Source organism: Zonotrichia albicollis, chromosome 7, assembly GCF_047830755.1.
Source record: "Zonotrichia albicollis isolate bZonAlb1 chromosome 7, bZonAlb1.hap1, whole genome shotgun sequence".
NCBI classification, from domain to species: domain Eukaryota; kingdom Metazoa; phylum Chordata; class Aves; order Passeriformes; family Passerellidae; genus Zonotrichia; species Zonotrichia albicollis.
In genome coordinates this window covers 2696462-2709824 of record NC_133825.1, presented here as the reverse complement: position 1 = coordinate 2709824, position 13363 = coordinate 2696462, and positions in this window count along the sequence as shown.

Sequence of the window (13363 nt, the reverse complement as noted above, 5' to 3'; positions counted from 1 at the left end):
TTTGGCAGCCTGGGGACTCCTGGGATGTCACCATGGAGCCTCCGTGAGTGCCTGTGACAGATCGGTGCCTTTGCAGCCCAAGGTCCCCTGGATGTCACCATGGCTGTGACTGCCTCTGACCACAGGGCTCTTTACCATCCCCAGAAAGCCCTGGGAGGTCTCCATGGAACCCCTCTCTCTGCCTGTGACATTCCAGCTGTGGAACAGCCTGGAGACTCTTGGAAAGTCCCCATGGAACCCCTCTGAGGGCCTTTGACAAATCTGATACTTGGGAGGTAACCATCACCAGGACCCTGTTGCTATGGTCAGTTTCCATGGCAACCATCAACAGCCCCCTGTTGCTATGCTCAGTCCCTCAGCAGCTCCATAGAGACCCCATGCCAGGGGTGGTTGCCATGGACACCAGCTCAGGCCTGTAGCCACAGGCCGTTGCCATGGCAACCATTGGCAGTCCCCATCCCCAGGCTCATGGGATCCCAGAACCACAGAATTGGCTGAGCTGGGAGGGACCCACCAGCATCCTCCAGTCCAGCTGCTGGCCCTGCAGGGGACACCCCAACAATGCCAGCCTGGGCCTGGCAGCGCTGTCCAAACGCTGCTGGAGCTCAGAGAGCCCTGGAGCTGGGACCGCTCCCTGGGGAGCCTGGGCAGGGCCCCAGCAGCCTCTGGGCAAAAACCTTTTCCTGACATCCAACCTGAGCCTGCCCGGACTCAGCTGCAGCCGTTCCCTCCACTCCTGTCCCTGGGCACCAGAGGGAAGAGGTTCCCACAGCCCCAGCCAGGGACCCGCTCCCAAGGCTGTTGCCATGGCCACCAGGGCTGGGACCAGCTGGGATGCTCAGTTTCCCCAGGCTGGGGTTCAGAAATGGGATTCCCCAATTTCCTGCTCCCACTAAAATGACACTGCCCTCGCTGCCCTCCCGCCTCCCATGGAAAGCACAAAAGGCAAAGATCCTGGGCTGGGATAAGAACAATTTATAGGGAACAGCAACGAGATCAGGAACAAACAAGAACAGAAACAATATTGAAAACAGAAGGGATAAATAAAACCGTTTACAGGGAAAACTAGAACACAACTCACTGGGTCTTCCTGGCCACAATTTCCCCTTCCTGGAAAAGCACCCATCTCCTCAGGGAGAGAGAAAAAGAGAGAGAGAGAGAGAGTTCCTTTCCTTCCTGTGGCAATGACTTGAGGTGGGAGTGAATGTAATGACAGGGCCATGGCCAGACCCTCATGTTTTTCAATGCCAAATCATGTCATTGGGAGGGGCAGGAAAAGGGACAACCGTCTTCCCAGCATGGATCACAGGGGAAATGGATCCCCAGGGCTCTTCCCAACGTGGGACCTCCAATAGGGAAAGAAGCTGGGGCTGGGCATGAAGATCTTCCTGCAGTTGGGGCACTCACAGAATTTCCTTTTTTGCTGACTCCATTGGTGTCTTGTCAAGGCCGAGCTCATGAAGAAGCTCTTCCCATGATGTGGAGAACTTGTAGTGCCTCTCCCTAGTGTGGATATGCTGGTGGGTGATGAGGGTGAATTTATTCTTGAAGCCCTTCCTGCAGTCAGGGCAGTGGAATGGCCTCTCCGGGTTGTGAATCCGCTCATGCAGGTGGAGATTTGTGCTGGTCCGGAACCTCCTCCCACAGGTGGGGCACTCATAGGGCTTCAACTCTGTGTGGATGCGCTGGTGGATAATGAGGTAGGAGTGGCGCTTAAAGCCCTTCCCACACTCAGGGCAGCAGAAGGGCCTCTCCTCAATGTGAATCCGCTGGTGGGAGAGGTAATTGGAGCTGGTCCGAAATGTCTTCGGACACTTGGGACACGCGTAGGGCCTCTCCTCAGTGTGGATGCGTTTGTGGACAATGAGGTGAGAGCTGCACCTGAAGCGCTTCCCACACTCCCCACACTCATAGGGCCTCTCCCCAGTGTGCATGCGTTTGTGGGTGATCAGGGCGCTGCGCCATCTGAAGCTCTTCCCACACTCCAAGCACTTGTAGTGCTTCTCTCCATCATGAAGCTGCTCATGCATCACCAGTTCCAAACTCTGGCTGAAGCTCTGTCCACCTTTCTGGCTCAGGGTGGGTCTTTCTTCCTCAGAGCACACTGGGCTGTGTTTAGAGCCCCTCCCCTTGAGGGATCTCTGGGACTTTTCCTCACCATTGGATTCCTGTGCACTGGAGCTGCTCAAAACAGCCTCTTTCACAAGGTTCTGCCGTGGAGATTTTTCCTCCCTAATCTCCATCCTTGGCTTCTTGTCTGGGGGAGGAAGGACAAGTTGAGGATGGGATTCGCCTCCGTACCAGAGGGAAGGGGAAGGAGATTCCCTTAGAGCAACCCCTCCAGGACAGCGTTGGCAGCAGGGTTGTCCATCAGCCGGGGGCCATGCTGGGATGGAAGGTGGAGCAGGAGGGAGGGGGAAAGGGGCACTGACTTCCTCCTCACCTGCCTGGGTATCCCAGGGCTCCTTCCTCTTCTTCACAGCCTCCTCCTCCATCAGCTCAAGACCTGGTAAAGGGAAATCCTGCTCTGGAAAGAATACAAAGGGTGCGCATATTGTGTTTTGTTCCGGGGGCTGTGCTGGTTTTGGAGATGGAGCAGGAGAGAGAGGGAATAGGGCACTGACCTCTTCCTCACCTGCCTGGGTATCCAAGGGCTCCTTCCTGTTCCTCCCAGCCTCCTCCTCCATCAGACCAAGGTTTGTTAACGGGAAATCCTGTTCTGGGAAGAAAACAAAGGGTGCGCACATGGTCTTTTGTTCTGGGGGATGTGCTCCTTTTGGAGATGGAGCAGGAGAGAGGAGCAATAGGGCACTGACCTCCTCCTCACCTGCCTGGGTATCCCAGGGCTCCTTCATGTTCCTTGCAGCCTCCTCCTCCATCCAATCAAGACTTGGCAATGGGAAATCCTGTTCTGGGAAGAAAAGAAAGGGTGCGCACATTGTCATTAATTTCAGGAGTTGTGCTGGTTTTGGAGACGGAGCAAGAGAGAGGGGGAATAGGCCACTGACTTCCTCCTCACCTGCCTGGGTATGACAGGCCTCTTTCCTGTTCATCGCAGCCTCCTCCTCCATCCAATCAAGAATTGGAAATGGGAAATCCTGTTCTGGGATGAAAACAAAGGGTTCACACATTGTCTTTTGTTCCGGGGGCTGTGCTGGGCTGGGGGATGGAGCAGGAGAGAGGGGCAATAGGGCACTGACCTCTTCCTCACCTGCCTGGGTATGACAGGGCTCCTTCCTGTTCCTCGCAGCGTCCTCCTCCATCCCATCAAGAATTGGGAATGGGAAATCCTGTTCTGGGAAGAAAACAAAGGGTGCCCACATTGCCTTTTGTTCCGGGGGCTGTGCTGGGCTGGGAGATGGAGCAGGAGAGAGGGGGAAAGGGGCACTGACTTCCTCCTCTCCTTGCTGGGTATCAGAGGACTCCTTCCTCTTCCTCACAGCCTCGTCCTCCATCAGATCAAGACTTGGGAAATCCTCTTCTGGGAAGATAACATGGGGTGCACACATTGTCTTTTGTTCTTGTTTGAAGGCAAACCAGCAGGAGAGTCTATGTCAGAATTACAATTTATAACAAAAATTAAGGTCAAGGCAATGATACAGAAACACTGCCTTAAACTGACAGATTCAGGATATAACCTGACACCCTGATGGTCTGGATGGTGGCTGCCGTCTCATTAAATGGTGGCTGCAGTCCTGTTGGAGTGATCAACGTGATTCTGTTGAAGCTCAGATCCTGTAGAAGGGTCTGGTCTTTCTCTGGAGGTCCAGTGTTGGTTATGGAGCTCTTGTCCTCTGGGAATCCAGTACGGAAGCTGCTTCTGGTGTAGCAAGGCTCAGCTTATATTCAGGGAGGAATCTTTGGATCCTCCCCCTGGGTGGAGCATCCCACAATGGGATGATGGAATTTTATCAGTTCTGCAGAGACACTCAATGGCCCATTAGCAGAAGATATCTTGCCTGGAGGGCGTTATCAGGGCTGAGTCATGGAAGAGATAAAGAACACTGCCCCACCTGTTTATAGCAGTTGATGAAGATGGGGATTGAAAATATGCATTTGGTTACATCTGGCATGGCAACCTGAATCAGTGGGGTAATCCCTGCTCAGGGTATGAACACCAGCCCTCTTACCCAAACTGGCTCAGGTGTAAAACCCCACACCCTGGGTATGCCAGACACACAGGGGACAATGTCACACTTGCCCTGTTCCAGGGGAGGTCTCTGTCCCTGTCTCTCCCTTGCTCTCCCCCTTTTCTCTTTCTTTCCCCCTCTCTCTCTACCTCACATTTACTGTTCAATCAAATCCACTTTAAATTTGGTCTCATTAGCACAATAATTGGAGCAGAGGCATCTCTCTAACAATTCCTGTAACCAGATTGCAACATTATTTTGGCACAGTCAGTTCAGGGCTCTGTGGTCTGTCCCCAAGTGCCTTTGACAACAGCATGGTTCATTCCACTCAGGAGGTTGTGTTTTTTTCTTGAAGAACTCTTGGAAACTTGGACACAGTCCCTCTTTCCTCCTGGGGAACTTATGGGAGAATCGATGAAGAAAATGGCTCTTGTGGATGGCCAGTGTGAAAGAAAATATTTTATTGTCCTTCCTTGAAAAGTTTTTTAAAATCACTGGAGGAGAGGGTGCAAATGATATCAGGGTGACTGATAAAGTTCATTTACTCCAAGATGAGGAACACACGTCTGCCAAAAGTCCTACAAGAAGCTCAGCTCAAGTAGATAAACTCCCAAATAACTCCAGTCAGGGGTCTCCAGGAGGATTTTTTGGAATGTGTTTGGATCCAGCAGATCCCGGACTCGAGCCCTGGATATCTCCAGGCTCTCTAAGAGGAGCTTTTTCGGGGGGAGAGGAGCCGCGATTTCCCCTTCGCATGGTCCCCGGGGATCCATGTCGGGATGGCCCGCAACCAAAGAGGCGGGACATTGGTTTTGGGGATCCCTGTGAGAGCCCGGGCTGTGGAACGGGGGACCCCTGGGGCAGGGAGAGTTGAAGGGGCGATACCAGAGCTGGGGAACCCCAGCAGCCCGGAGATGAGGCGGGGACGGGACCCCCTGACCATGACAGGGGCGTGTCCTGGAGTGACTTCATGATGCTCGTACCCCCAATGGTCTGTTTTGCCCAGAAATGAGTTCTGCACCTTTAAGGCTGGTTCTGAGAGCGAAGGGGAGGAGGAAGAAGTTGCAGTTTATTTTCATACACTGCACTCACTCCTCCACATTACGGCTTCTAGACGGACAGGAGGGACAGACAGACAGCGGGACAGAGCTCCCCTTTGGTTTTAGTAAGTTTTTAGCTCTCTGAGGCAGAGAAGTTCTCCCAACTGTGGTTTTTCTTTTTCTTTGGTGCTGTTTAAATCTGCTCTGGACTGAACACCCAGAACACCACTGGCAGCTCCCAGCTGTGGCCCACCTTGCCAGGCCTGGGCTGCGACATTTCCAGCTTTGGAGGGACTGATAAGAGACTGATAAAATACTGATAAGAGACTGAGTGGGCTGAGCTACAGCCCAAGGAGGGACTTTCTGAGTTTGTCATCTCTTTTGGAGCATCAGGAAGTTTTATTGTTTAATATTGTTCATTTTTTGTGATGGTGAATGCCTTGCCTGTTAAATAAACAGGTTTTTTCCACTTTTCTCCCTGGAAATATTTTCCTGAACTGGCTGAGGGTGGGGCTGCTGAATCGGCATTGTAGAGGAAACTCCTTTTGGAGGTTTTCAACCAAATTTGCCCTAAACCAGGACAGGGTGGTGGAGAGAAGGGGGAACCCCAAGTGGCTGGATTGAGGGGAGGCTGGGGAGGGGGACCCTGGGACTCCTCACCCCCCACAATCCCTAAGCAGGACCCTGTAGAGGGGGGATCCCCAGGACCCATGGGATCCCCAGCAGCCCTGAGATGGGGGAACACCAGAACCCCAGAGGGAAGAGACTGGAAATGGGAAACTCCTTGTGGCTTCTTTTCATTCATTCTTGATTTTTGAAGGTTTTTATGCACAGCAGGTGACTTCTGGAGATAGACTTGGGTTGGAGGAATCCCCAACCCAAGGCATTCACACTTTGTTTTTCCCTAAACCAGGATTTTCCCCAAACCATCCTGCAGTGACATACCCCCTGTCCCACTCTGGGTGAGCTCAGTCCCAAATCTGACCCCAATCCTGTTCTTAGTCTCACTCCATGCTTAGACACACTCACAGTTCTTTAGTTTTTCTCATCCCAATCTCAGACTCATCTAAACCCAGATCCAATCTCAACCCCAGCCCTAAAGCCAATCCCATGTCTAGCCTTAACCCCAATCCCAGCTCAAATCCAAATCACAGCCCCAATTCCAACCCCAGCCCCAAATTCAGACCCTTCCTAAATCCTCAGCCCCAAACGAATTCCCAGGTTCAGCCCTTCTGGGGATTTGGGGGTGTCTCTGTCCCTCTGACCCCGATGATGTTTGGGTGGGGTCACAGCAGGGCTGAGAGGGACAGAGATCCCCCCGGCCTCCCCAGGTGTGAGAAGGTCAGAGAGCCCCCCCAGCTCTGAGCATCCTCAGTGGTGAGAGGGACACAGAGCCCCTGGTCCCCAGCCCTGCACAGGCATTGCCTGAGGCCAGAGGGATGGAGACCCCCCGAGCATCCCCCAGGGTGAGGGGACAGAGACCCCCGAGGATCGCCTGGGGTGAGAGAGACAGACACTGCCCCGAGAACCCCCTGGCACAGGGGTGAGAGGGAGGGAGACCCCCCAGGCATTCCCTGGGGTGAGAATGATGGAGACCCCCTGGGAAATGGCCTGGGGTTGACAGGGACAGTCCCTGGGGAATGGCCTGGGGTGACAGGGACAGGGACAACCCTCCCTAGCTCCTCCCAAGCATCCCCCAAGGCAAGAGGCACAGAGACCCCCTGAGTATCCCATGAGCACTGGACAAAATAAACTTGGCTGAAATCAAACCTAACTCTGCATAAATCACTTTGAAGAATATTTGCTCTTCACACAAGTAACTTGTGATGAAAGCGCAAACAAACCCCAAACATGAATAAACTAACAATCCAAGCAATTCTGTGGCAATTCCAAGTTTCATTGGTTCCTGCACAACTCCAGCTCAGCTGCTGACACGTTCCGATTAAAGAAAAGTGGAAATTTGGCCCAATACAGATTATTAAAATGAAGGGGAAGCTCTGTGTAGCTATCACAAAGGTGACAGGGGTGAAGAGAAAAATAATTCTCACATTTGGCAAAGAAACCAAGCCTGGGAATTCAGGAGTTATTTTGGAATTTTGCTACTTCAGCTGGGCTTCTTGTGGGACTTTCAGCAGCCTTGTGTTCTTCATCGTGGGGAGAATGAACCTTGTCAGTCTAGCTGGTAACATTTGCTCCCTCTCCTCCAGTGATTTTAAAAAACTTTTCAAGGAAGGACAATAAAATATTTTCTTTTTCACTGGCCACCCACAACAGCCATTTTCTTCATCAGTTCTCCCATAAGTTGCTCAGAGGAAGCTGCATACAAGTTTCCAAGAGTTCCTCCAGAAAGAACCACAACCTCCTCAGACGAGCAAACCATGATGTTGCCAAAGGCACTTGGGGTCAGACAAACATGCCCTGAACTCACTGTGCCAAAATAATGTTGCAATCTGGTTAAGAAAATTGTAAGAGAGATTCCTCTGCCCCAATTAAGGTGCTAATGAGACCAAATTTAAAGTGGATTTGATTGAACAGTAAATGTGAGGTAGAGAGAGAGAGGGAAAGAAAGAGAAAAGGGGGAGAGCAAGGGAGAGACAGGGACAGAGACCTCTCCTGGAACAGGGCAAGTGTGATATTGTCCCCTGTGTGTGTGGCCTTCCCAGGATGGGGGTTTTACACCTGAGCCAGTTTGGGTAAGGGGGGTGGTGTTCACCCCCTGAGCAGGGATTACCCCACTGTTTCAGACTGCAGTGCAAGATGTAACCAAATGTATGTTTTCAATCACCATCTCCATAAACTGCTATAAACAGGTGGGGCAGTGTTCTTTATCTCCTCTATTACTAAGCCCTGATAACGCCCTCCAGGGGAGATATCTTCTCTGAATGGGCCATTGTGTGTCTCTGCAGGACTGATAAAATTCCATGATCCCATTGTGGGATGCTCTGCCCAGGGGTAGGATCCGAGCATTCCTACCTGGATATAAGCTGAGGTATGAAACTCCAGGAGCAGCTTCCTTACTGGACTCCCAGAGGACAAGAGCTCCATAACCACCACTGGACCTCCAGAGAAAGACCAGACCCTTCTACAGGATCTGAGCTTCAACAGAATCACGTTGATCACTCCAACAGGACTGCAGCCACCATTTAATGGGACTGCAGCCACCACCCTGACCAACAGGGTGTCAGTTTAGGGCAGTTTTTCTCTATCATTGCCTTGCTCTTCATTTTCTTATTAAATTGTGATTCTGGCTTAGACTCTTCCCCAGGTTTGCCTTCAAACCAGCCCAAAAACCAATGTGCTCATCTGTTGTTTTCTGCTGAAAACAGGGTTTCCCATTCCGAAACATTTGCCAGATGGAAGAGGGGGCTGTGAGGAAGATGAAGATGCCCCAGGACAGCCAGGCAGGTGAGGAGGAAGTCAGTGCCCCTTTCCCCCTCTCTCCCGCTCCATCTCCCAGCCCAGCATAGCCCCTGGCTGCAGGACAACCCTGCTGCCAATCCCATCCTTCCAGGGATGCACTGGTGGGATCTTCTTCCTCTTCCCTCTGGCTTGGAGGCAAATCCCATCCTCTCCTTGTCCTTCCCCGCCCAACAAGAAGCTGAGGATGGAGACCAGGGAGGAAAAATCCCCGCGGAAGAACCTGGAGGAAGAGGCTGTTATGACTGACTCCATGACACAGGAATCCAACGGGGAAGAAAATCCGCAGAGATCCTACAGGAGGAGGGGTTGCAAACCCTGCCCAGGGTGGTCTGACGAGGAAACACCCACCCTGTTCCAGGAAGGTGGACAGAGCTTCAGCCAGAGCTCAGAGCTGGTGGTCAATGAGTAGCTTCATGATGGGCAGCAGCCCCACAAGTGCTTGGAGTGTGGGAAGAGCTCCAGGCAGAGCAGCACCCTGATCAGCCACCAGATGATCCACACTGGGGAATGGCCCTACAAGTGTGGGGAGTGTGGGAAGGGCTTCAGCTGCAGCTCCCAGCTCATCAACCATCAACGCATGCATGCTCAGGAGAGGCCCTACGAGTTTCCTGAGTATCAGAAGAGGTTTCAGACCAGCTCCCATCTCCTCTGCCACCAGTGAAATCACACAGAGGAGAGGCCCTTCCGCTGCCCTGAGTGCGGGAAGGGCTTCAAGAAAAAATCCTCCCTCATCACCCACCAGCACATCCACACCGGGGAGAGGCCCTATGAGTGTCCCACCTGTAGGAAGAGGTCCCTCCCAAACCAGCCCAAATCTCTGCCTGCATGAGCGGAATTACACTGGCGAGAGGCCCTTCCACTGCCCTAACTGTGGGAAGGGCTTCAAGAAAAAATGCACCTTTATCATCCACTGGCACATCCATACTGGGTAGAGACCCTACGAGTGCCCCACATCATGGGAAGAGCTTATCCATGAGCTCAGACTTGACCAGACACCAATGGAGTTACCAGTAAGGGAAGTTCTGCGAGTGCTCCAACTGCAGGAAGAGCTTCATGCCCAGCTCCGGCTTCTTTCCTCATTGGAAGTCACATGTTGGGAAGAGCCCTGGTGATCCATTTTCCCTGTGATCCATGCTGGGAAGATGGTTGTCCCTTTTCCTGCCCCTCCCAATGACATGAATGAAAATATGAGGGTCTGCCCATGGCCCTGTCATTACATTCATTCCCATCTCAGGTCACTGCCAGGGGCAGGAAAGGGACTCTCTCTCTCTCTCCTCTCTCTCTCTCGAGAAGTGTGTCCTTTCCAGGCAGGGGAAATTGTGGCCAGTCAGACCCGGTGAGTTGTGGTCCTAGTTTTCCCTGTCAAAGTTTTATTTATTCCTTCTCTTATCAATATTGTTTCTGTTCCATTTGTTCCTTATCTTGTTGCTGTTCCCAACAAATTGTTCTTATCCCAGCCCAGGATCTTTGCCTTTTGTGCTTTCCATGGGAGGCGGGAGGGCAGCGAGGGCAGTGTCATTTTAGTGGGAGCAGGAAATTGGGGAATCCCATTTCTGAACCCCAGCCCGTGGAAACTGAGCATCCCAGCTGGTCCCAGTCCTGGTGGCCGTGGCAACAGCCTTGGGAGTGGGTCCCTTGCTGGGGCTGTTGGAACCTCTTCCCTCTGGTGCCCAGGGGCAGGAGTGGAGGGAACGGCTGCAGCTGAGTCCGGGCAGGCTCAGGTTGGATGTCAGGAAAAGGTTTTTGCCCAGAGGCTGCTGGGGCCCTGCCCAGGCTCCCCAGGGAAGGGTCCCAGCTCCAGGGCTCTCTGAGCTCCAGCAGCATTTGGACAGCACTGCCAGGCCCAGGCTGGCATTGTTGGGGTGTCCCCTGCAGGGCCAGCAGTTGGACTGGAGGATCCTGATGGATCCCTCCCAGCTCAGCCAATTCTGTGGTTCTGGGATCCCATGAGCCTGGGGATGGGGCTGCAAATGGTTGCCATGGCCACGGGCTGTGGCTGCAGGCCTGAGCTGGTGTCCATGGCAACCACCCCTGGCATGGGGTCTCCATGGAGCTGCTGAGGGACTGAGCATAGCAGCAGGCCTGAGCTGGTGATGGTTGCCATGGAAACTGACCATAGCAACAGGGGGCTGGTGATGGTTGCAGTGGAAACTGACCATAGCAACAGGGTCCTGGCAATGGTTGTCATGGATACTGAGCATAGTAACAGGGGGCTGGTGATGGTTGCTTGCTAAGGATCAGATTTGCCACAGGCCCTCAGAGGGGTTCCATGGGGACTTTCCAGGAGTTTCCAGGCTGTTCCAGATCTGGAATTTCACAGGCACAGACAGGGGCTCCATGGAGACCTCCCAGGGCTTTCTGGGGATGGTAAAGAGCCCTGTGGTCAGAGGCAGTCCCAGCCATTCCATGGTGACATCACAGGGCACCTTGTGCTGCAAAGGCACCGATCTGTCACGGGCACTCACCGGGACTCCACAGTGACATCCCAGGAGTCCCCAGGCTGCTAAAGAGCCGGGATGTCCCAGCCACTCACAGGGCTTTCTGTCATGGGCACAGTGGGAGCTTCAGGCAAAAGCTTTATTTCTTATTGGAGAAAATCCTGCTTAGAAGTGAGGTGGAGAAATGACACTCAACAGCCACCATGGTTCCTCAAACGCCTGCAGGACCCCTAGACTTCTAAAATTCCTTCTAAGAGAGGAGAGTGGGAGTGGCTGTATCCAATCTCAGCCCCAGATTTTGTCAAAGCTGCAAAAGATTGGACAGGTGGAATTCAATTTTAACCCAATTTGTCCCACAGGATTAATGATGGAATACCAGATAAATTTATATAAATACAGCTCTGATTGATTCTGATCATTATTAGACAGGATGCTTCATTTACACCACAGAGTAAATGAAGAAAAGGAGTTATTGTTGTGGTCCATGGTTGTGGTGAACACAAACTTGTGCCAACAGGCAGGAGCCATGAGAGCACCAGCACAGACAGACAGCAGACACACAGACACACAGAGACATACACATACACACACACACACATACACACACACACATACACACACACACACAAACACAGAGACACAGAGACACACAGACACACATATGCAGTGTCCTGGGGTGACGTTATGATGCTTGTATATCTCCATTCATCTGTTCTGTACCTTTAAGACCGGCTCTGAAGAGTGGAAGTTTTGTTTGGGTTTCTCTTATCAGGCACACAGAGGAAAGCGGTACATACGGCTGTTTTTTCACTTCCAGCTTCAGCTTGCTGCTTTTGCTTGCTCTTCTTTTCTGCTCTTGCTTCTGCTCTGCTTTCACCTCTGCCCATTAGCTAGTTTAGCTAAACAGTTCACATTGCTTCCTGGACTGTTTCTCCTCTCCTGTTTCTGTGAGCATCTTGAACCTGCTCTGGACTGGGACCCGGGAACACTGAAGGTTCGGCTGCAGCAGCTGGCCCAGCTCCGGAGGGACTGAGAACAGAGCAACCACCCCCCGAAAGAGACTTTCTGATTTTGCCATCTTTCTCAAAGCGGTGTCATCGGGTATTGTTCATTTTGTGTGCTGGGGGGTGCTGGGCCAGTCAAATAAACAGGTTCTTTCCACCTCTCTCCAAGGAATTTTTTCCCGAACCAGTTGGGGGGAGGGGCCGTGTGGGTTTTGCTTTCTGGAGGGGCCCTCCTTTGCAGATTCTTTAACAAATTTGCGCTAAACCAGGACATGCAGCAGCTCAGCAGTGAAGACACAGGAGAGTCCAGGCATGGAGTTCCAACGTGCTTCATTGTAGAGCAACACCAAAAGCGTCCAGGGGCCAAAGACAAAGGAGAGTCCAGGGTAGAAATAGAGGGAAAGAGGGTGCAGAGGAGAGCACCAGGGATCCAATGCTCTGAGGGCTCAGGGGTGGTACACAGGGAAGGGACCAATGGGAAATGCCAGGGTAGATGGACAGTGTTACACACCAATGGGAAGACAGGGAAGGGAGAACTCACCAGAACATGAACCTATAAGTGTAAAAGGAGTAGGAAAGGCCAACGGTCCAATAGGGAGAACAGAACTGGGACAAATTAACATAGTGCTGCTGAGCACCATGGGGAAGCTTTTTTACTCATCCTGGGCTTTGAGGAATGCCCAGAGCCTGCGGTGTGTATCTCCCAGGCATTTCTGGTGCTTTTTCCCTGGTAGGCTCACAGGTTTGTACAGTTGTGCAGTGTCACAATGATCTCCTTGGTTCTGCAGTCCTGCTGTGGCTGCTGTGTAACAATGGACCTGTGATACCATGAGGTTCCATAGTGTCACCATGGTCCCTTTCATTCCACAACGCCCTGCTGGGACATGATGGACCCTTGGTTCCATAAGGTGCCTGGCTTCCCACAGCCCTTCACAGACCCTTAAGGCCTCTCTGAGTTCCCCATGGCCCATCATGCCCTCTCAAGGCCCTTCATGGCACCTCATGACTGATGGCCCCTGACAGCCCCTCATGACCCCTCACATCCCCTCACAGCCTCAGGCCTGGGACTCCACCCAAGGCAGGAGAAGAGGTTGAGCCCTACTTGTTCTCCTTTCATTTCAGTCCCTTCATTACAGCAACAGGTAAAGAAAGCTGAAATGGAGCTGTTCCCCAGCGTTTCCCTCGGTGTTCATTGCGCGTTGAAGCTCTGTGCTGGCGCTGGCCCAAGCGCCACCATCCCTGTAGCCGCCAGGCCTTGGCTGTCCCCCCATGTCCGTTCCCTGTCCCCAAGTCCCGCCCGGCTCTGGCAGCAGCAGCAGCCGCAGCACAAG